This window comes from Malaclemys terrapin, chromosome 2, assembly GCF_027887155.1.
Source record: "Malaclemys terrapin pileata isolate rMalTer1 chromosome 2, rMalTer1.hap1, whole genome shotgun sequence".
Lineage (NCBI taxonomy): Eukaryota > Metazoa > Chordata > Testudines > Emydidae > Malaclemys > Malaclemys terrapin.
The window spans coordinates 49,459,481-49,482,184 of record NC_071506.1 but is presented as its reverse complement, the minus strand read 5'-3'; the positions used below and the strand labels follow the sequence as shown (position 1 = coordinate 49,482,184).

General features: G+C 39.5%; 1 protein-coding gene across 10 annotated transcripts in view; it reads left to right on the top strand.

The window, feature by feature from the left end:
• The first annotated feature begins 380 nt into the window (after positions 1–380).
• Positions 381–22,704, top strand: part of RALYL (RALY RNA binding protein like) — a 574,454-nt gene continuing 552,130 nt past the window's right edge. For 3 of the 10 annotated variants that reach the window (XM_054018796.1, XM_054018795.1, XM_054018787.1), the window contains exons 1-2: positions 637–716; positions 1,591–1,677. The gene's annotated coding sequence lies outside the window, so the exon portion shown is untranslated. The other 7 variants (XM_054018790.1, XM_054018798.1, XM_054018800.1 and 4 more) reach the window with 7 other exon arrangements.

Here is a 22,704-nt window from a genome sequence, read left to right as displayed (position 1 = left end):
AGCATTGCTTCGGGTTTGCACTTGGACGGAGCAGATCCAGCCCCAGCAGAAAGTACAGCTCCAAAACACACAGCCCCTGCCCCCCTGCAGTGGCAGGACGCGCTGGAGAAGCGCTGGCTTGCACTAACACTTGCCACCCAGTCTAGCCAGCCCCATCGGCACCCCAGAGTAGGCGGATATATCTGGAGAAGGTAAAACCCTTGATTTGGCAGCACTGGGAGCAGCAGCAGCAGCAATAACTTTGAAGTGAGGAGGCAGCAAGTTGTGGCAGCACCGACACACACACACACACACACACGCAGCAGCTGCTCCCGCTCGCACGGCATCGGCTTTCAACTCCCCTCTGCCTCTCGCCCGCGCCCCTGCCTGTGTCTTCGGCGTGTGTGTGTGCGCGGCGCGTGGAGCTGGGGCGAGAGGCACCTGCTTGGCTCGCGCCGCCGCCGCGCCGGCTGCTCAGGCTCCAGCTCCTGCCCCTGGCTGCGGGCTCCAGCCTCCTGCTCGCTGCTGCCGCCGCCGCCGTGTGAGTGAGTTGGGCTGCTCCAGCGGGGCTAACCCCTTCCCCCTGCCTGCGAGTCAGCCTGGCTACGAATCACGTGTCAGCTGCCTGAGGCAGAGACTAGAGAGGAGGGGAGGGGGGGAGCGCCTCATTCCTTCTTCCACCGCCATACTGTATTTTATAGTAACTCATTTTTATTCCTCTCTTTTACTCCCGCTCGGTGAGTACCTTTCCGCTGACATTCTTGTCCTCCTTTTTTTGTCCTGTTTTTTTCTTCCTTTTTTTATTTTTCTTCTTTTTTTCTTCCTCTTTGATTATTGTTTCAATGGATTTGATCCTTTTTCTGATGACAAGTTTTTTGTTTTTGTTTTTTTGTTTTGTTTTTTTCTTCTTCTTAGCATGCGATGGTTACTAAACTGTGAGCAAAAGGTGCTGCTGGGGCTGGGAGTCACTGGGAATTGAGCAATGCAATAAAATTAAGACTTACCAGTCCAGCAACAACATATATAAATTTACTATCTCTAGATCTAGATATGCAACTGGTTTTGTTATGGCACGAGAAAAGAAAGCAATGTGAAATATGCGTTTTTTTTTTAAAGATGAGGAAAAAAAGGCATGTTTCTAACTCTTTTGCAGAGGATTTTTCCAGATGTTGTTTTGATGTTTTTTTTAATTTTTAATTTTTGGTATATAGATGTGAATTGCAAATGCATTTTACAGCAGTGTTTACAAAGAGTTTGTGATCTTGCAATACTGGTGCAGGCCACTGAGCAAGATGTTAATTTTATTATTTTTGGTTGTTGTTTCCTTTTTTGACACTCGGTGCAATCAGCAGTTTTTTCTTCTTTTTCTTTGATGCCCGTTTATAACGTGAAACTTTTCTTGCAGCTTGTTAGAGTTGATCATTTTTAAATACTTTTTTCTCCTTAAAAAAAAAGCCAAAAAAAAAAAAAAAAGCCAAAGCAATGATCGTTACTTTTGCACATTTGACTTTTTTATTCTTTTACCGAGATAATTTTATTATGATGATTATCAGGATGATGATGATAGATATGCACATATATACAAATAAATACATTTTAAAATGATGGCAGTGGAAGGTTTTCCTGGAGAATGAAGTGCGGTTTGGTTTCCTTGTCAACGGAAGATGAAGTGAACAACTGAACATCTCCCCAGTGCAGGTACTTCATCTCCTTGTAGGCGTTTCCACTCTTTGTAAATTACGTTACGAGAATAATAATTATTATTAATAATAAAAATATCTCAATCCCTAGCTAAATATGTGTCCTCAATGAAATGAAGACGAAACTAAATTATCTGCTCTTGATCGCTCGGATGTGTCCAAAATACTGCGCTAATTGAGCCCAGGTCGGTTAAGATGCGAGTGATAGTTTATGTACAGTACTATCCTAGACGTGCGGGTAGCCAGCTGACAAACCTGAATGGAACCGTGAGATGCAAGTTATGAGCAGGGACGCTTCTAGGGCTTAACAATAACGGGACTGGATTGTGAGTAAGAAGGGGGTTGTGTGTGTGTGTTTTAAAAACGCCCATTAGAAAATCTTAGGTGGCAGTGAGAGAAACAGTAGCAGCAATCCCTCAGAGGGTCTGGCTCACTGCCATATGAGCCTGACACATATTCCACATCCATAAGGATAACAAACCCCCTTATTTCCAATTCCTACTATTCAATTAACAAGGAATAATCAAGGCAGCAAGCAGGTCGTCTCTGTCAGGTTTAGCTCGTTGGGATGGCGATTAATTATGAGCAGATGCATATTTTGAGGTGTTTCCTTTTGTTTTGGTGATTATTAATGCTACTGTCTGCCAGGGAATAGGAAACAGTTACTTTCCGTGACGGTCACTGAGAGTTCAAGATTAGGGAAGCAACTGTTACTTTGCTTTAACAGCACCTAAACTGTTCCTGATTTAGAGACAGGATATTGATGCACTGAAATATGATTTTGAAAGATTTTTCCAACTGGGAGTTTTTCCAGAAAGAGATAGAGCTGAGTATTTTATCAAAGTTGAGGTGTCGAATACTTGGATCTGCAGTGTTCTGTATGGTTTGCTTTACTGTGATGGTGCTGTTTAGTGTATTCTCTATGAAAAGATTTCAGTATTTATAACTTGGGTCATAACAATTTGCTCTGCATTTAAGCATTGTCTTTTAGGCAATCCTTTTTTTCTTTCCAGATGTAAAGAGAAACTTTTTGTCTATTTTTCATTAATGGGAATACAAATGCATTTGGAAGTTAGAAACTTCAGACACATATTTATATTCTTGGAACTCACAAATACTTTGCTCTTTTAAATTGAAAAGTTTTTATCCAAAGTCTGTAATGTGCACTCATTCTGTTGGATATGTTGTGAAACGAAACCCAATAAATTTTAGTTATCTGATGTGGGAAAATAACTATTATATATGGCTGGTGGGTTTTTACAACAACAATGTGATAAAAACAAACAAACCCTAACACATAGATTTAATTTGCAATTGGGCCAATGATCCATCTTTCAAAAAGTCACTATCTAGATATTTACATGATAGATTATAATACTTTCTTTGGAGTAGTTACAATCTACTGGGTCAATAATCCACATTTTAAGAAGTCCCAGATCTCTGCTTCTGTTTATTCTTGGAAGGATTAGATTTTTATCAGTAACTTGGTAAATGTCTGTTTCATCATACACACAAAAAGATGAAAAAATATTTCCATTGATGATAATCAAAATCTGCAGATATATAATGTAAGAAAAATACTGCTTGAGAAATTTGATTTAAGGATATTCACTTTGTATATTTTGAAATGTGATTTTGACAATTTGTGTTTGAATAGTTATAAAGCTTTAACTTTACTGTCATTAAATAACTATTGCCTCAGCTCTCCATTGTTTGGCCCTCCCATAATTTCCTGCAACTGTAAAAAATTAGTCAATAAAAATTTAAACATTCTAAAAGTAAATAATGATATTATTTATTGGAGTTATATTAAAATTGAATTCTGCTAAGCCTATTTATATTTTCATAATTCAGAATTAAAAAAATGAATGACTACAAAATAGTGATCAGCATGCTATGCACTACTTTCCCGCATAGTTTTAAATTATATTTTTTTCAGTTTTTCTTAAAGTTGAGAGGAGTGGACAATAAACCCAGAATTTTTAGTATTGGTAAGGTGTTTAAACAAATAAATCAGGCAAGTAATTTATGGGCCAAGATTTCTTTGGCCCATAACCGTTTTTCTGCGCAGGTGTGAGATATCAGTAATTTGTACAGATAGTTGCTGACTATGAGTAAAATCCTGGTCACTTAATCCTTCCTTGAAATCCATGATAAAAAGTTTTAGAAGTGCACTATTATGGACACCCAAGTGGAGTGTACAAAATATCCATTGCATGTGCACAACTCAGGAACTGATGTGCACACATACCTTTCATGTGCACAAGTTGAGGTTGTATTGAATATTTTGCATGAACAACTTGTGTATGCACAAAACAGCATATGCACTTTTAATAACAGGGGTCAAGGAGCTTACTTTTGTAAGTAGAACAGTGTTTGGCTCTGTATATGCTGCAACATCTATGCACAGTACAACTTAATTGCGAATGCTGTATCAGGCTCAACTTGAAATGTCCATGCTTCTGATGCTTTATGTCATAGTTTAATGTTATTGAAAACAGGACTTTGTGTGTTAATTTGCATTCACATTTGGAAAGCCACCAATATAAATACTGTACAAGACTAGTAATTGTTCAGTTATTTTCAAGATATCAAATTTTATAAATAATAAACTAGAAAAATTTAAAAATGGACATCTCATTAACTGTGTTATTACCTTTGCCATAATATTTGCTGCATTCCCTATGTTTATACTGGGAAATACTGCTAGTACTATAGTAATTTTAACTTCTGCAAGTGGTACATGTCCAGGCTTGAATATTATCTACTTTATATTTTAAATCTCTCTTCTGATATTTAAAGGGAGGTGGGAGAGTTAACTGCCCTTACAGAAATTTGTAAACTGAAAACATTGGAGAGCAATTGTTGTTTTGTTTTTCACCCAAATAATTTTTCAGTACCTACTGAATGAAAATCTGACTAGTGAACAGCCTGACTTTACAGGGTTCTGGCTGCCCTCAACATCAGATGAGCACTGAGTTAGAAATAAGCAATACTCAGGATATTAGCCATTCCAGCGCTGGATGATAGAAGCAAATAATGGATGATAGAAGCAAATAATCCTTTCCCCATATCCCAACACCGGGGAAATTTTTTCACACAACTCGTTAATTTCCAGTATGTAGGAGTTTCCATTCTCCCTTTTTTTCTGTTCATACCACCAAGGCCCTTTGGATAATGAAGTGACCAGTATGCATTACCATAATAGCCTCCTGTTTAGCATGAAAATGAAAGTTACTTTTTAAAACAATGTTTCTAATTACAGTTTCTTCTCAAGGTACTTATTTCCTAGATTCTGTTCTTAGTCATTGTCCTAAAAAGCAGTACTTCCTATCAGCCATTAACAGGCTAGTTCTGTCTTATAGCAAATTTTCTCCCATTTAACTCAGGCCAACCATCAAAAAGTTCACAAGATAAACAACATAACACTATGTAAAAACTTTGCAAGATATCTAAAGGCTTGATTCTGCCCTCATATATGCACGTATAATTCCCATTGACTTCACTGGCACTCACACTGCCCAAGGACATAGATGAGTCCTTCTTATTTTTAATTACAGTTTGATTTTTTGAACCCAGATTGAAAGTGCCCTGTTTGCTAATGAAAAACAGTCATCTGTGTCTCTGTGAATGTGGGTACCCAATGGAATAGATTGTAACCCAGTGGATAGCCTTCTTCAACATAGGTCTATCATAAGAAAACAAAATAATATCTAAATAAATGGACATAAACATTATGACATCAATTTGTTTATCTGCTGAAATTATTTTATGATTTTTGAACAATCACTCTATTTAGCTAGTTTCCAAATTATTCTTTTAGGCTCCAACAATGTAGGTGACATAAATAGCATGCCTTTCCAAGCAACGTCCAGAGCCAGATTCAGAAATACCAACTATAACCCTTAAAAATACTTTTCAGAACGTATTCATGGGGGCAAGTGTTTATTTCTCTGCCAACTTCCTTGTTGATGAGGCAGAGCAACATAGGCTCAGTTTTCCTTTAAGAAAATCCAACCCTGCAGAACTGAGCATGAAAAGACTTATGGCACAAGTAGCATTCACAACAGGAACATATTAAAGTCAGTGAGAATCTGAAAAAGAGCACAAATAGATGAGAAAGAAAGGGAAGGAGCGAGGATGTTGAATAGTGAAAAAAGGCGAGGAAAGTTTGGAGAGAGATATTTTATAGACCATAACTTTTTGGTTATGGTCTATAAAATATAAAATAAATATAAAAACTCAATAGCGTGTGTAAGAGATATCTTAAATAAAGGATGACCGTGCCTTTTTATTGCTTAGTATATCTGTAAACAACTAATTATTCAGAACACTATCCCTAATCCTGCAAACACACTGGAAGTAATATTACAGGGATGAGTAGTCAATTGCACTACTTGTGTGCATGAAGTTATTCACATGTGTGAATGTTTGCAAGATTAGGATCCAGAAAAAAAGAACACTGCATGTTAGAGGTGATTCAAAACTCAGCATTATAATATGAGAAGTTAGACAGCTGTATAGATTTGTTTGGTCACAGATATAGACTCAAAGTATTGTTGCTCAATTTGTGGTTTTTGCTTTGTTTAGATTTTTGCTTTGAGTGACCACTGATGCTACTTGTTCCTTTGCTGAACACTGCATACATTCAGTTATTTTTCAACTGATATGCTGTGTAGTAACATTTAAAGAAATCTCATTATTTGTTAGTTTAAAAAAAGGTCGAGGTAGTATTTCAAACTCCTCCACCTCTTTGTTGATCTTTCTTATGCAGCTGAATAGATTGCATCATTTTAACTCATGATTATTTTCTTGTCATTTAGAAATGTAGTTTTAATTTCAATAATTAATTTAATCTTTTAGAAGCACTTGGACTTTGATTTTGGATCACTTTTCTGGAAAGCATTATTTTTGCACAATTGAGTGTGATTTTCTGACTCGATGAGTCATGCACCAGCAATTAAAACAAATAATCAAATTGCCCTTTCAAATTACTAAGCAAATTTCAGGTTGCTAGGCACTAATACAATTAATTTGTTTTATCACTGTAAAAGCCTGGAATGTATTTAAAATAGATGTATATAATTACAGGTAATTTCAGCCTGATACAGAGTTAGTAAAATATTTAACTAATCAATTAACCCTTAGTTCTTACATAGTTATTATGCCAACATTTTTCTTTTTAGGGGAATAGTATCTTTATGGTTACCCACTCCCAGTGCACACACTCCAGTGTGAAAAAGCTGATTGCTGGCTAAAGTTAAGTAGAAAACTCTGCAACCTTTAGTGCACTTGGTTTCCACTGGTTGGAGAGTTTTGTACAGATTGCAGCATGGACAGGGGCTGAGGTTTCCAACCTTGCGATATACTAAAATCTGTGTGGGTTATATTATAGATCTCAAGATTTCCACTGAGGATCAGGTTATTCAGCCAGAAAGCCATACCCTCTATGGTATTCTCTATATATCTGTCAGTCTATCTAATTTTCATTTTACATAAATCACTATGTATGGTATCATAGCCCCTTGGTCCTCCCTGTTATCAGACTCCTTTTAGAGCCATTCTGCCATGTCAATGTCTAGCACAAGGGGATTTGCCCTGTTTGAGATTTCTAGGGGTTGCTGTGCTATAAATAATAATATGGCCACAAATCTAGCCTCTGAAGCATTTAAAGAGGCAGAGGTGGAACCCATGGAAATTGTTTCTGACAGAGACCTCTTCATGAGGATGATACTAGATAAAATGGTGCTCTTCGGGCTCTTTTCTCTCACTGCCCAGTCATGACCCTTTTACCCAAAGTCTGTGGAGTCCTGGTTAAATGAGGTTTGCATAGAGGGACTTTACCAAATGATGGGAGAACTGATGTCATTTAGGTTACCTCCAATTATTACTACCTCCATTAAATTGAACTCCAGTGAATCAGTGCAGCAATATGAGCACAGGGGATACTTTACTTCCGCATGAATGAGGTCCTCAGGGAAAAAATGGTCACAGCCTCTTGACAAACCACAGATTATAAAGGCAGTACAGAACATACCTGAGCATCAAGAAGCAACATGGATCTAATAGAACCTTGATACTATTAACCAGTTTGGTGAAAAGCAGGCCTCAGGCTTCTGGAGGTATGCCTACACTATACCTGGGAGCAAACCTCCACACACAATCACACTAGCAGGGGTTGAGCTACCATGCTAAAAGTAGTAGTATGCACATTGTGGCTTAGGCTCCCCAGCCCTGGGTATCAGGTGGTCTTGAGAGCCCAAACTCCATACTGTTATTTTTAGCACATTTACTCAAGCCCCGCTAGCAGAAGCTTGTCTCCTTTGGCTGGGAGGCTTGCTCCCAGTTGCCATGTAAACATACGTTGAATGTTTCTGTGACCAAGAAATATTCCTGCAATCTTAATTTGATTGAATCACATTCCATTTTATTTCCTCTAGATCATTATTGTGGTTGGACACTGGGTCTGTATAGTGTAAGGTCAAGAAAAAGGAGATAATAGTCCAAAATAAAATATTAGTGGGATTTTTACATGATTATAACAAGTCTGTATTTGGTCTGTAGAGCAGCATATCGTATTGACACTCAAAGCCAAAGATGTCTCACTCTCAGCTAAGAGCTTCACATAGATATTTAGTGGCTGACATGTCAAGTGAAACAGAGAACTTGTAAACTGAAAATGGAGGTACAGTATTATGTTCTGAGGGCATCCTGTGTACATGGTAGTTTTTATTTTGCTTCCAAGTGTTTTGGATTTATAAATCCAATCTCGTGGAAGCCATTTTGATTTGTGCTGTTTGATACTAGAGTTGTTTAGTATTTAAAATATTAAAATGTTTGCATCATATTAAGCATTCATTTTATCTCAGCAATAGTGATTAACTAAATCTAGAAAAAAGTAATTAATGAGTTTGACAAAGCTTTTTATAAATACCTGGACAATCACACAAGGCCTCATCCAAAGAGGTGTTGAGCACCTGCTGCTTTCAGTGAACTTGGTGGGAGTTATGGCTATTCAGCACCATGAATCCCATGGTATATAGTAAGTGGAGCATCATGTTTCTAATGCTGTCCAGTACCCAGACTGTTAGATAAAAAGCTTCTTATGACAGAAAAGAAGGAAATTCCTGCCTAATTATAATACTGAAAGAGCCTTTTTACTTAAATATTTGAAAAGATGGAAGCTGTTTAACACTGAAAAAATATTCTGTGCAAATAGTCACTGTACATGCTGTATAATACTATGTGGTTACCATGTAGGTACAGTTAAAAACAAAACACTTACATTCAGGTGCCTATGAAAGGGCTTGATTATATCACGTTGTAATATCAACCTTTTGGGTCCAATTCTGCTCTTGAAATTCCCATTGATTTAACTGGGAGTAGGCTTAGACCCTAAATTAGGAATGCTGCTAGTGAGGTCAGTTTTCGCCATTCTCTAAATTGGATAAATTCAGGTCAGTCTTTTAAAATGCTGGAGTGGGAGAGCGGAATCATTTTCCTCACTATTGATTCTGTTTTCCTTCTGCATGCAAAGCTTCCATTGATTAAAATGGGGGTTCTACGTGGAACAACTGCAAGACTGGCTCCTCCAGATGTATACATGTAAATCTTATAAACAAGAAATTAAAGTTATGCCCTTTGAAAAGAAAATGTACCCTTAAGTTTTGGTGTTACTGTCTCATTTTTGCCATGGGGGATAATTCTTCAATGTAGCAGCTGCTGTTATTTATTATTATTGTTATTATTATAACACACAGTGGCCCCTATCATCAGAATTGGTACCCCAGGGTGCTTTACAGATAAATACAAAGATATTGCGTGAAATCCTAGCCCTATTTAAGTCAGTGATAAGGAAAGCTGAAAATTTTCCATATAAACTGTATTCACTGAAGCTCTTTGTGGTGGTTCCTTGTCCGACTGGCTAGAAAAAAAGGGATTGTTGCCCCTTTGGTGAATCCTCTTACAATTGGATAGTACAGGGGAAGGAGAGGGAAAATGTACGGGGATGGAGGAAAGAAGAGTAGGAAGCAGCTGGAACAAGCTGGTGGTGCTGGAGTGGGCACTACCCTTCCTGCTGATTGGAAGAGGACAGAGGTGGTGGTATTTATACCCCATGCAGTCCTGGAAAAGCCCTCTTTTGAAAACTGAATTTTGACTAAACAAAATCTTTTGCAAAAAAGTATCTTCTTTCTGTGGAAAATTGCAGTTTTTATCAAAAGATTTTGGCCAAAAACTGGAATAATTTTGGGTTTTGAGTTGTTGGTGAAAATTTAAAAAACTGAGTAGAAAATTTTGAGGAAAAAAGGAAATTTCCACAGGAAAGAGGGGAAATCAGACTAGTTCTAGCCAATGGCTAAACTCCCTTTAGTTCCAGTGAAGTCAGGATTTCATTCATTGTTCCTTCCCAGAAGAGCTTATAACCTAAGGCCCAGATATTGCAGTAAGTTCTACCACCCATGAGCCTGCACAAAAATCCATTTACTTCATATAATGGATACAAGGGTCCACCTGTAGGGAGCCTGAGAAAAGAGGCAAAGTACAAAGGGTGTGGGGAGAGGAATACAATCAAATATATACAGTTTGGATATGCTGATATACAGTCACAATTTTTACAATTTATGAGTAGATAAAGTAAGTGGCAAAAATCCCCCTCACCCCCTTGACTTAGTTATCATTAATTGCTCATTTAAACAAATTCCTAGAATATTACTGACAAATGGTTTTTCAAAGTCCATTGGTAAGTGAAGGATTAAGATCAGAATCCAATGGCAGAACTGTAGAGCTTGTCTACTGTCATGGTACAATGGCCTTGCTATGAATACCACTAACTAGTATAGTATGATGTCATAATCTATTGCAATAGAATGTGAATTGAATCCAATTAGAGATAGCGGTGAGATCCCATCAGCAATAAAATGAAGTGTGACGAAAAATAACGAGCTATTATAGCTTATAGATAATATGGAGTCCTGTTTGAGTGCAAGGGTTTGGCAATTGCTGTATGAGTGTCTGCAACATTTTTTTGTAGGATTTTAGAAGAGTGATAAAACTATGTAAACAGATTGGGATTTATGGAGAGTTTTGTGAATTCTGCAATGCAAATTCCTGTAAGGTGCCTGAGTTGGCCACACTTTTCAGCTGTCATCACCATTATGTAATTATGTAATTTAAATTATACTGTATAGTCCAAAGTACTATAAGAGGAAACCTGAATCAAGCTAGTAAAGTATATAGTTCAGTATGATATGAATAAGTACAAAACATGGTATGTCCTGAGTTAATTCCCAAAACAGCATAGTGTTATTTATATTCTAAAATAAGGCACATAACAGCCATATTAAAATGGTATGCATTAAGTGAGAAATCTGATTGATTAATAAGACTCAAGAGACATAGGTTGGAGTTCACAGTGTAAAACATTCACATAACCCTTTCCTAAGAGCAATAGAGTATATAGTTACAATATCATGTACACACTTCACCAGACTAGGAGGCACTTGGCATTCATATTTATTCTTCACAGTGTATCTATATATCCACCTTAAGGTTTTGTACTGCCTATTGAAATTGTAGTATCTGAGCACCTCTTACATAAAATAGCCTGGTAATAATGAAGTCCTTGGTGGAATTCATGGAGTCTCTGGCTTGTCTCCCTTTTTTGCATTATGCACCTAAGGCACCATGGCTGGACACCATGCTAATATATTTATTGCTAACACATCTAATATCATACATTAGTTACAAACAGAATGTTTGTCATTGGAATATAAGGAGCATGTGGCATAATACATTTCCAGTATATGAAAGTATACAACTGCTGACTGAGCTACTAGGTCAGAGGTGGGCAAACTACGGCCCGCGGGCCACATGCGGCCCACGGGACCGTCCTGCCCAGGCCCTGAGCTCCTGGCCTGGAAGGCTCTCCCCCGGCCCCTCCCCTGCTGTCCCCTCTCCCCCTCAGCTTCAGCTCACTCACTCCACCGCCGGCGCAATGCTCTGGGTGGCTGGGCTGTGAACTCCTGGGGCAGTGCAGCTGCAGAGCCCAGCCTGATCCGGTGCTCTGTGCTGCGTGGTGGCAGTGGCGTAGCCTGGCTCCAGCCGGGCGGCGCGGCTGTAGCGCTGCCAGCCACCGGTGCTCCAGGCAGCACGGTAAGGGGGCAGGAGGTGGGGGGGTTGGATATAGGACAGGGGAGTTTGGGGTGGTGGTCGGGGGCGGGGGTGTGGATGGTGGTCGGAGGGGACGACAGGGGGATGAATGGGGGCAGGGGTCCTGGGGGGGCAGTCAGGAAGGAGGGGGGGGTTGGATGGGGTGGCAGGGGGCAGTCAAGGGCAGGAGTTCCAGGGGCAATCAGGGGATAGGGAGAAGGGGCAGTTGGATGGGGCAGGAGTCCCAGAGGGGCTGTCAGGAATGAGAGGAGGGGTTGGATGGGGCGGTGGGGGTCCGGGGGCAGTCAGGGGACAGGGAGCGGGGGTGTGTGGATGGGGCAGGGGTCCCAGAGGGGCTGTCAGGGAACAGGGGGGGTTGGATGGGGCAGGAGTCCCGGGGCGGGGGGAGGCAGATAGGAGGTGGGGGCCGGGCCATGACCCCCTCCCCTAACCGGCCCTCCATACAATTTACAAAACCCGATGCAGCCCTTAGACCAAAAAGTTTGCCCACCCCTGTACTAGGCAATAGTATGACATATGAGCCAAATTCTGCCATCACATGTCATAAGGTCCCCATTCTGCAAGCTGCCCCTGTGTGATAATCAGTAGGGCTCCAAGTGGATGCAAGGGTCTGCCTATGCAGAGAAGCTTGCAGAAAAGTGTTGATGCTCTGATTCAGGACAGCAATTAGAACAAAAAGCCTAAGTGCTGTCCCGAAATGGGATGTTTTCGTGAATTGGGGCCTAAGACAGTAAGCAGTATGGTATTGCATACCACAGCAGAAATTTTAAAATGGGTTCAGAAATTACTGCTACAAAATAATAATGAATCTTGTAACACTAACCATAACCACAGAGTTACAGCAGGAACTATTTTCACTGCCTAAAAAGCGCCATTTATCAGAAGGGGGAAAATGCATTAAACATTGTTGATTTATTTAACTGCATTTCTGAACCCATTTTATCTTTTCTTTGTAATTTTTTTTTATTTCAGACTTGCTGGACCTTCCCTCCTGCTCTGGACCTCTCCCCTGGCGTCGGCACAACTCAGAAGGATGAAAGAAAAAGAAGCAATAGGAGAGGGATGGAAGAGGGGAGAGGAGTAAAAGGAGGAGGAGGGCAGCAATTGAAATGGAGAAAAATTCAACAGCGGTTCAGTTAAGGCTTAAATAATGGAATGTTTATAAGATCCCCTCCTAGTGACCTTTCCTTCTGGGTCATTACCCTCTCTGTCACCTTAGCTCTGGGGGGCTTTCATCAGCACTTCAGCCACAGCAGACTCGCTTTTAACTTTCGCTTTTTATTATCCACAATAAAACAAACAAAAAATCCCAGAATGCAGAACCCTGCTTACAGACCTAATTTCCAGGGTGGTTGGGTTTATATTTTTGTTTTTTAGATGAAATATGGTTACATTGTTAAGTATGCAAGTCAGTAGTAGTACTGGCATAATTAAGGAATATTTCTGTGAGTTACGTTGGGACCAGATTTGCAGTTAGGCAGTTAGGCAGTCCTAACTTGCATCACTGTTGCAATGGCCCTTATGTGCCATCGCAGGGGTGCAGAACTGCTGGGCTGAAAGGATTCCACAGCCATGCCTCCTCCCATGCTGATGTGCCCCTTCCTCTTCAGGCCCAGCCCTATCTGGAATGCCTCCTTAGTAGGACTGCTGCGGGAGGGATCACAATATTGGTAGAGACACTACTCAGCCTAGAAGACTCCTAAAATGGGTATTTCCTGAGTGGGGGAAAAGGGGACTTACATCTGTCCTATCATCCCTTTGCACCAGACTATCTAGCATAAAGGGGCCATAGAGCAGTCATTGAACGGGTACAAAGGCAACCTACAGTAGCAAGTTTGCAGGTGTAAGCCTTTATACTGGAAGTGGTAAAAAATTCCTGATGTATTTAAAATAAAAGTTGAATGTGGCTGTAAGTGAAGTTTTTTTGTTTTTCACATCTAGCCCAACAGGTGCTGGTGGAACTGGTCCAGAGCAGAATGGTCAGGTCTGAAAGCCTAAAAGGAATGTTCATGACCTAAGCAAACAATCTTTTTAATAATAATATGTGCACACACACACATATACACACACACTTGTTAAATAAAAGTTTGAGAGACTAGTAACTTCTTTTGGTGAATTTGTTAAAATATTATTATTTAAATAAACTTTTTCATTTTATAATTTCTCTCCACTTGCAATGTAAACATGGACTGTTGTCTCATACATAACTCCATATTTATAATATTCATTAGTAATAAATTCTCCATAGTGTAATGGTGTTAGTGCTGAATTGTTTCCTAAATGGTATGTTATACTACTAAATCTCATTGACAGTAATTCAATATGGTACATAGAATTGGCAAAATCCTACCTGCTTTATACATACAAGTAGTTGTTTTGAAGTCAGTGATCTTATTGAAATCTATGTGACTGCCCGTGTAAGTAAGATAAAGACAGATTTGATCCATAGGTTCCAATCCAAAGCACTTTGAAGTCAGTGGGGAAACTCCCATTGACTTCAGTAGGCCTTGGGTCAGGCCCTTAGTCCTGATGTCCCCCTGCAGTATCAGCAGTGTTGTAGAATAACACATTACAAGTTATTCTACAACTTTGTGCCTTGTTTTGTAACTTTCAACTTTTATTTCAAAATGCAGGGAAATTGCTAAGTACAGTAGTTGCCATTTCACTTTAAAATGTAACTTTCATCCATAATCATCAGTTATACCAAGCATTTGGTCATAAAAATAATATTATACTACCTTCAGAGCTGTTGGAAAAGATGTTTTATAGCTTGGGAGAATGGTATGGGCACCTTGAACATATGGACTTTTGATTGAAACTTTGAAAGGCCACAACTTCTGATATTGCAGTGCATTTTTGGGGATGTTAAATTTATACTTATTTCAAATCAAGTGCTATTATTGCCAGTGGAATTTGTAACTGAAACATGTTAGATGGCCTCAAATGTAACTATAACATGTTTAAACAAGTAACATTAACAAACCTGTATCAATAAGCTTGGGCCACATTTTTTTTTACCAGGGTGCCTAAAGCCAGGCATCCGCTGTAAATCCATAATTAGGCACTTACAAAAAAGCAGCTCAATTTTCAGAGGTGTTAATCACCTACGGCTCAGACTGACATCAGTGGGAACTTTCAGTGGTCAGCACCTCTAAATAAAATCCAGTTATTTATATTTAGATGCTTAAGTGTTGGAGCTAATCAGAAAACATTTTTTCTAAAAACTTTCCATTTTCTCAAAAGTTGAATTTTTCTAACCAGTTCTATTTACTATAGATTAAGATGCCTGACTGTATGAATTCTAGTTTGAAAATGTTTTAATATATTCTTCCTTTAGCAATATACCCTGACCCACTGAGGACAATTACATTCTTTCCATTGACTTGAATTGGGAGTTAGACTAGACCCAAAAGATCCTAGTGTACTCTGCATTTGAAACTTACAAAATTGGTAAAATTTCATTTTAGTGTGTGTGATTCTTTTGCCATTACATCGACTTTAGGGGTCAGATGCTGCTCTTATTTATAGTTGTGCAACACTTTGACATCAATGAATTGACTCTGGGTTTGCACTGAGAACAGAATTTTGCCTGAAGTCACTACCAAGTATGGCTTGCTGTCAGTCATTTCTCAGTATGGTATTACATACTGTAAATGTCAAAATATAATAAATAAATAAAATATAATGTCCATTATACCTTCTCATAACAGTCAGTCTTACCCCAGTATGGTGCATTGTTTTGTTGTAGCATAAAGACAATGTGGTACATGTGTCTAAATAACAGTATCTAAGCAGATGATGCTATTTCCCGTAAAGTCTATGAGAATTTTGTTATTGATTGCAGTGGGAACAAGATCAAGCATCCATTTTCCAATATGGTAGGATGTGGTTCGACTACAAATATGGTGTAATATACTATTTCAGTAGAATAGACAATATGATATTGGATGACTCAGTAGTTCCCTAGATGGAAAAATAGAAATGAGATTTAATTAAAAATATGTACTGCTGTTGCTGCTAGTTAATGATATGGTGCAAATTTTGTCCAATATGCTAAAAGTGCAGTATGAGTAGGGTTCTATTTGCTAATCAATAAAACAAAGTAAAGGATGATGGTTCAAGAGTGTTTAGTCCGGTATCATTTAATATTATGAGAGCAGTTCTCTATTAAGTAAGATACATATTGGGACAAAGCACAGAGCTTCACGAAACATAGAGTAATATCTACTAAAAATCATAATGATTAACACCATAGAAAGGAATCTACCATACATTAGGGCATGTCTACACTTAACTCCAGAGCGATCGATCCAGTGGGGGTCGATTTATTGCATCTAGTGAAGACATGATAAATTGGCCACCAAGCGCTCTCCCGTCGACTCCAGTATTCCACCGGAATGAGAAGTGTAGGCGGAGCCGACAGGGGAGCGTCAGCAGTTGACCTACTGCTGTGAAGACACCATAGTAGTAGATCTAAGTATGTCAACTTCAGCTACATTATTCACGTAGCTGAATTTGCGTAACCCAGATCGACTCTCTTCCCCCCCCGCCCCCCCACAATGTAGACCAGGCCTTGTATGCTGTGAAAAGGGATAACATTTTCAGTTGCTTTGAACTTTGCAAACCTTTAACTATTTGGACTTCCAGGTGTCTGGCTCAGACTGAAATGTTCTGGAACATTTCAGCCAAAATGGAAATGGTTAATTTCCAAGAATGAGACTAGTGAAAAATATACGTTTTTTCCCATTTTAAAAAAATCTGGTGATTTTTTTTTTGTGAGAAAGTCTAGCACCTCCAGTCTTTGGAGAAAGGACTTGAAATTTGGCAAGATGGTGTCCTTTTCTGACAGGGATGTGTTTTGCTATTCCCATGAAAATTTACCTAAACTTAGCCAAATTACAAGACTTTGAAAAATATCAGTTTTCACGTGCTAAATAGAGACTTGCTAGAGCATCTCAGCTAAAAACAAGGAAGATTCCATTTTACTGAGCAATGTTCCAGCCAGTGCTCAGCAGAATTGTGCTGCAATGGTATCTCTGCACTACTGCAGACCAGGCTAGAGCCAGCCACTGGAACTCAGAGCAGGGAACCTCTCTCTTCCATGGTCTTAATGTCCCCCATACTGGGTCCAGTCAGCAGTAGGAAGCTGCCTCATTTGAATGCAGAGAGGGCAAGAGCCAGACCTCCATTAGTGGGGAGTTGGGGAGGAGTAGATTGGGATAAAGGTCCTGTGTAGGGGGAACTGGGGTTGGTCCCTGGCTGAGAGAGAGGGAAACTGATACTGGGAGTTGGTATCAGGGGGGAGGGGGGAAGAGACTGGGACTGACTGACTGGGACTGACAAGAGAGTGAGACTTGGAACCAATAGGGCAGATGGGAAGAGGTGGAGGGGAGCAGAGACTGACAAGGATCAATGGTGTGGGGGAAGAATTTGGACTGTCAGGGAAAGAGAGTGGGACAAGAAACTTGCAGAGGAAGGGAATGAAATTGGACAAGGACCCCAGGGAGTTGCCTGGGATAAGGAATAGAGGCAGAATGGGGGCAATTAACTGGAGGCTGAGAAGAAAGATTGATTTCACAAGAAGCCAGGAAGAGGGGAACTGGGACTGACTGGGTGAGGAGACTGGAACTGGCATCAGAAGCCTGAGGAGTGGAGAGTGGGACTGGCTAGGTTAGGAGACTAGGACTGGGATGAGGAGCCATGGTGAGGGAGAGACAGGACTGAGACAGGGTCAAGTCGAAGAGGACAGAGCAGAAAGGATCAAGCTTGGGGGGGGAACAGGCAGAAGAGTCTGTGACCACTAAAACACATTTCCCTCCAGGACCTGGAATGAAAGCTAGGATTCCTGCATCTCACCATTCTTCTCATGTGATCATGTAAATAAAGACTATTGTAATGCATATGCACAAGGAGAGCAATTAAGGTTACACTGGCATTTGATAACTTTTGAGTGCTTGACTTTGCAATCTTAATAATGTCATTTTAACATATTTATAAACTTTTATGGAATGCTCTGCTGTAGGTTTTGAGTTCCTAACAAACCGTAGTCACAATCCCTCTGAGAGGTAGATAATGTTATCATCTGCATTTAACAGAGAGAAAAACGAGGAACAAAAGATTAATATATGTTTTGTCCAAAGACCTAGCCCCACTGAAATCAATAGGAGTTTTACCCCTGACATCAGTGGCGCCATAATTTCACACGGAGTCTACAGCACTAGGCTATCTCTATTTTCTGAGTGAATTTGTACTCCATGCTATACCCCTGATTTCAATGAGATTACGTGGTATAAATTGGAATAAAAGAGTATAGAAATTTTCCCTTTGAAAAATAAAACTTTTTTATGAATTGAAGTCTAAAATATTAGGAAAAATATACTAAATCCTATAAAAATATGAGCTGACAGGAGGATAGATCTTTTTTGGTATGTCACATCAGATAATTTCTAAGATTATGAACATTTACTCTGTTATTTACCTTGCCACTTTTCAGAGAGATATTATGAACCTGAAGTTATAAAGTCTTTGTGAAAAGCAGTTAGTTTGCATGTGCAACAGCTACTTTTCAAAGTTAAATTTATTAATTTCAGTAGCAATCAAACTGTAAATCAGAGGTTCTCAAACCTTGGGGAGGCATGGAATGTATTCGGGGGGTGGAGGGTGGAGGGAGCATGAGAAGTTTTAGGGGGAAAAACTTACTGTGCACATTTGGAGCTGGGTGGCCAGAGAGCAGTGACTGCTGGCCAAGCACCCAGCTCTACAGGCGGCAGCAGTGGAGAAGTAAGGGTGGTATGGCACTGCCACGCTTACTTCTGTGATGCTGCTGGCAGTGGCAATGTTTTCAGAGGTGGGCACCTGGCCAGCAACTGTTCTCCGCTTTGCCTTCAGAACTGGGTGGCTGGAGAGGGGCGGATGTTGGCTAGGCATCAATAGACAAGCTTAAACTTCTACAGACACAAAGAAGTTTGAGAACCACTTTTATAGACCATTCACTGGCCAAATTTTGTTATCTAGATCAGAGACATGTGAGTTACAGTATAAGGGAACAATTCACTATAGGGTAGGAAGATAATGCAGTGTTGCCAATTCTTGCAATTTTATCATGAGTCTCAAAGTATTTGACATTTTATTTGAAGCCTGGAGCCAGGTATCATGCAAAAATCCCATTGGAGTGTGATCTGAGTATGGAGTGCAGTGCAATAATTATGTATGGTCAAATTGTTTTGTGTTTGTATTTGCAAAATATGGAAAGAAAATTTTAAGACTGCTTGACTTTTGTGTTGACAATGTTACTTTAAACATTGAAGACAAATTCACAGAAGGAGAAAAATGCAGTATTAATGGTAAATTCTTGAGGCATTATCTAGGTACTTTAAGGTGGGCTGAATGTGAAGTCTTATGTTTCTTAACTATATGAAATTTGAATATATAATAGTAAGTTTCCTAACATTTGAAAGGTTGTTACAGATCCTTAATGTTATTTTTACATGGGATTTTATCAAATAAACTGCTTGCCATTTTAAAATACAATTCCTTATGTATTCCATAAGTATTGTAAATATTACCTTAAATGTATTTCCATATACGAAAAGACATCTTTATATCACATGATTTTATATATATATATATATATATGTCATTGGGAGGCAGCATGGGTTAGTGAATAGAGTAGACAATTCGAAGCCAGGAATGCCTGTGTTTTAATACTGACTTTATTTCTTGGATCACTGCATGAATTTGGAAGTACCTTAACTGCTCTGTACCTCAGTTTCCCCGTTTGTTAATAGAGGCAATATATCTTTGCTCTACCTCACAAGTGGGCAGACATGAGTCAATTTTTGGACAGCACTGTAGCACTTTAAAATATAAAATATAAATATAAATCATTATATGATTACAGTTAATAATATAATAATATAATTTAGTTGTATACTTGTTTTGTTAAACACTCAACATTCACCTGCTAAGGTATCTTAGCCTGTACTTAGAGTAGGATATGCCATGATACTGTACTAACTGTAGAGTAGCAAATGCTAAGTTTGTATAGGTGCCTACTGTGCACAGCCCCTTTCGTCTAAGAATTCCAAAGCCTTTGCAAACATTAATTAAGCTTCATGACACCACAGACTTTTTAGTATCAATGATTATTTTTATTTATGTAACCCTTCTGCCCATCTAAGTTGGCAGCAACAAGTTCTGTATCTAGGGGTTCCGTTTCAATAACACAATGCAAAACCGGCTCGAGCCCCCACCCAGTTACCTGGGACAATTACATACCATCCCCTGGGTGCCTCTAAGAGGCAATACTTCCCCTCTCGCAAGCACGGAGTCTGAGTGTAGCAGAAAATGTTTAATAACATGAGGTAAACGACATCAGCATTAAATTGGAAAAAACACCACAAACAGGATTCATAACACAAACCATGAGCAAAAAAACCCACCCCAGCAAATTGGGCTGTGTCCTTTCCCTTTGGTTCTTGAATCTAGCAACCCAAAAATCACCCAGAGTCCCAAAAGTCCAACAGACCCCAAGGTCTTTGTCCCTGGTCAGTGCAGCCCCAGAGTAAAAGGGGGGGCACGCAGGGTGTTAAGGGGCACCTTACGTGATCCGAGGCCGGCTGGCCATCTCTCCATGGGGTTCCGCCACAGCCTTCACCACGAGCCAGTCCACTTCCTGCCGTCCCACAAACTGCTCCGCTCCACTCACCAACCTGTGAGCCGCTCCAGCCGTCCCCTCAAACAGCTCCGCTCGCCATTCCTTGGGCCGCTCCAACCAGCCCCGCAAGGCTCCGCGCTGCTCGCTGCTCCTCCAGTCATCCCCACAAATTGCTCCGCCAGCTGCTTAGCAATATAGCTTCAGGCTCCCCCACTAGTTAGCACAGCACTCAGTGATCTCAGCTCTTAGTAACTTTAGCTCTTTTGTGATTTCAGCTCTTAGCAATTTCAGCTCATAGGAGGAAGCCTCAGTGCTAGTGCACAATTGACCCAAAGTGAATACAGCTCAGCAGCCTGTAACTAGACTACTAATGGAATCAAAGTTAGCTCTGACATTCAACCGTGGAGAGAGGAGGTAGTGCAATCAGTGTTTCAAACCCTCAGCGGAGCACACACCATCAGGTACAAATCCCCATCCGCTCTCACTCTCAATTCACTGGGTTTTGTAACCCATGCCCCTTGTCAAGCAAGTGCTACTTAGGTAATGGTGAAGGACTCACTCAGTCCTTCTGTCATACAACAGTTCCACTGGCCTTGATTCACAGAATCAGGGTAACAAAACTTTATTCTTCCTGCCCCAATAACAGAAAACTGGGGATCCCACACCAGCCAAAGTAACCACTTTGAGTTGCTGTTGTTTCATGCCAGGTGAGTGGGTGTGCCTATGCAAACAAGATCAGCCCCTGGAGTTCTTTTCCACACTCGCCATAATTCACCACCAGATGTCAGGGTAGAGCTCATCTTGACTCTGCTTACAGTTATTTATATTGCAGTAGCACCTAGAAGCCCCAGTTATGGATCAGAGCTCCACTGTGGTAGGTGCCATACAAATATGTGACAGAACAGCTTCAAAGAACTTACAGTCTACTATAAGTGTTACGAATTCTAGAGTATCATATATTCATGTGACATAATGATGACTATTTCTTTAAAAGAAATTATGTATATAACTATCGTTACTTATGTGCGCAAATATTATTTTCCTTGTGCAATTGCCTATTTTGCATGCAAAAATGCAGGTATTGTATACACAGTCACCTCTGTGCATGCTCATGTGCACCATTTTTGTAGGTGCAATTATGACAAAAAATGTGTTCTGTAATTTTTACTTTTTTAAGACTTCCTATGAAATCTCATGGTCATGGCCTTCTTAATGCACAATTATTACATCCTTATTTTGGTCAAGTTCCACCTGAGGCACATTGCGCCTACCCTAAGAAGATTTGCATGAGTGAGGAGAGTCATATTTGCCTCTATCTCCCTGTCAATAATATGCAATGTAGAGCAAAGTATCTGATAATTCTGCAACAATGTATCTGTCCCTGAGTGACAAACATCAAGAAAAGACCTGTATCTCTGCAGGAGAAGAACCCTTCTCTATTTTTTTGAGTTCTTGAGAAAGTCTTAAGTATGTAAGTTCTTGTTAAGTCAAGTCATGATAGCAGGTTGCTAGCTGTATATGAAAGTGGTGCTGGACAGACTCAGAAATTCTGAGAGGGATATAAAAAATGATATTCTACTGCTACCAAATAGAAACAATGTTACCCAAGTTATTGAGATTAGTGTCAAGTGTCAGAGTCTCCAATAATTTTCTGCAGTCCAAAAATCACTGAGATTTGAATCAAAGCCAAATTAAATTAAAAAACTCCAAGCAGATTTTTATAAAAAATGCTTCTAGGGCTTAAATATGAAGATTCAACCCAAAATATAGTTTTACAGCCAAATAGTAAACTTCTAATAAAAATGTTGAGAAACCATTGTATGTGGAGATATGAACACCAAAGTAATAATGAAAAACATCTTTAAACATGCTATTGCGTTCTGTAATACCTTTGAGCTCAGTTCAACCTTTAAAAAAAGTGGCTTTCTTTATTAATAGAATAATAACACCAGATTTCAAAGCAGATGGAACAGAAACAGACATCAAAGACAAGTTAACAAATCGTGAAATTACCAGAGTGAAGTCTGCAGAAAAATCATACAGAAATTTTGTAGGTAAAGGTTTAAGTAGACATGTAACTAATTTAGATTTTTAAATAATGAGCTGATTTTGAGTGGAAGTAGTTATACATTCAGTAATAGAACAGCTAGCAGAAGCTACTGGAGGAGCTGAGAAATATAACTAAAGATTTTGTTATCC